The 2486-nt window shown below is 28.2% G+C and overlaps 1 non-coding gene across 1 annotated transcript; it reads right to left on the bottom strand.

The window, feature by feature from the left end:
• Positions 1–777: 777 nt before the first annotated feature.
• On the bottom strand, positions 778–893 carry LOC130814365 (U5 spliceosomal RNA). Its single transcript, XR_009042392.1, has one exon. It is a non-coding gene; the product is annotated as a U5 spliceosomal RNA (small nuclear RNA).
• Between the last annotated feature and the right edge of the window lie 1593 nt (positions 894–2486).

The raw sequence follows: 2486 nt of genomic DNA, 5'->3' as shown, positions 1-2486 counted from the left end.
TGTATATTTTTAAAATGTTGGAATATATTAATTAAATAATAATAATAATAATAATAATAATGATAATAATAATAATAATAATAATAATAATAATAATAATAATAATAATAATTTAACAATTACTCCCACTATCCCACAAAAATCTAGAGGTGTTCATTCGGTTGATCGGGTCGGTTTCGGACGAGTGTTATTCGGTACGGTTGCATTTCGGATCGGTTATTTTTCGGCTATGTGTTACAACGGGTCACACTCGGGTCGAGTCGGTTAGTCACGGTTCGGTTAGAGATCGGTTATTCAAGCTATCGGGTTAGCATCAGTTCGGTGTCGGTTGAAGTTCGTGTCGAGTGTCAATCGGTCTCGGGTTGTCATCGATTACTAATTGGTTCGGTTTTTTCGGGTACAAATCGGGTTCGAGCTTTATTTTTCGAGTATTTATCGGTTACGGATAACTATTGATCGGGTCAATATCGAAATAAGTTAATAGTCAGGTTTTTAATTGATGTATGCTCATTTACTTACAAAAAATAATTACCAATTGTTTTATCAGATATAGCAGATAGGGGTGTCAAACAGGTCGGGTTGGGTCATTTTCAGGTTGGGATCATATAAAAATGGGTCAATAAACCCTTAACCTGAACCTGACCCATTTAATTAATGGGTCAAAAATTGAAACCCCGACCTGATCTGTAGCAGATCACATCAACCTGCTAATGACCAATTTAACCTACTTTTTTTTTAGGTCATTAAATTCATATATTTCAGGTCATTTGACCCATTTAACCTTAACTAAAGGCTTCCTCCAAAAATAAACGTATGCCACTTAATGCAGCGAGTACACGGTATTCTTTAGTAAAAGGCAAAAGAATAGTTCGCTTTGTGCTCACGGCGTGACTGCGTAAGTTGGTATGAGATCTGTGGAAGTGATTTAAAGGATTTTTCTTTTATTAGTATCTTTCATAGCCGATGTGGGACAACTTCCTTTGTTATTGAAAGTCATCTTCAGCTGACAAATCCCTTAGCCGATGTGGGACAACTTCCTTTCTTATTGAAAGTCATCTTCAGCTGACAAATCCCTCAATACATGATAATTGGTATTATCTTATTTTTACGAAGTATTTGGCAAACGTTGATCCGTCTTAAATTTAATAAATAGGTTAAACAGCTTTTTTTTCGGGTTTAAATATTCAACCTGAACCTAACCCATTTAATAAACAGATCAGGTGGGGTTGACCCATTTAATTAATTGGGTCAAAAATCTAAACCCAAACCCGCTAATTTCGAGTCGGTTTCAGATCAGATTAGCAGGTCGGATCAGCTTTTGCCAGCGCTAATATTAGACAGATCAATTTACTTCAATTAGTTTATATATATATATATATATATATATATATATATATATATATATATATATGTATATATATATATATATATATTATATATATATATATATATATATATATATATATATATATATATATATATATATATATATATATATATATATATATACATATATATATATATATATATATATATATATATATATATATATATATATATATATATATACATATATATATACATATATATATATATATATATATACATATATATATATACATATACATATATATATATACATATATATATATATATATATACATATATATATATATACATATATATATATATACATATATATATATATACATATATATATATATATATATATATATATATATATATATATATATACATATATATATATATATATATATATATATGTATATATATATACATATATATGTATATATATATACATATATATGTATATATATATATATATATGTATATATATATATATATATATATATATATATATATATATATATATATATATATGTATATATATATATATATATATGTATATATATATATATATATATATATATATATATATATATATATATATATATATTCTGTATGCAATCTCTTCTGTATAGAACTTGTGTTCTTCCTTTTTCCGTATTATTAGAAAACTGAAATTGGACTTAATTTGCTAAAATTAGGTGAAAATTTGATTCGGATTTATAACAGTTCGATTTACAATCGGTTCGGGTTTGTATCAGTTCGGGTTAAAAACAGTTCGATTAATAATCGATCGGGTTTGTATCAGTTCAGGTGAAAAACAGTTCGATCTTAATCGGTTTTAGTCAGGTTACATTCGGTTACGTGCATAATTCGGGTCGGATTTGACTCGGGTCAATCACTGTTCAGTTCGGGTAACATCGGTTAAGGTTTATATGTCGGTTATAAAATTCGGTTGCAGTTCGAGTTCGATTTTGCCCTTTTCGGTTATCAAACGGTTCGAGTGAAGTATCGGTTCGGGTAATTGCGGCTCGGTAAACCTAAAAAACTTACATTTTTCGGGTCGGATAATTTTCGATTCCGGGTCGGATTTTCGGGTCGGGTTTATTTTGAACAGC

The sequence above is a fragment of the Amaranthus tricolor genome, chromosome 5 (assembly GCF_026212465.1).
Source record: "Amaranthus tricolor cultivar Red isolate AtriRed21 chromosome 5, ASM2621246v1, whole genome shotgun sequence".
Lineage (NCBI taxonomy): Eukaryota > Viridiplantae > Streptophyta > Magnoliopsida > Caryophyllales > Amaranthaceae > Amaranthus > Amaranthus tricolor.
Note: the sequence above shows the minus strand (reverse complement) of the source record. Positions and strands in the feature narration are given on the sequence as shown.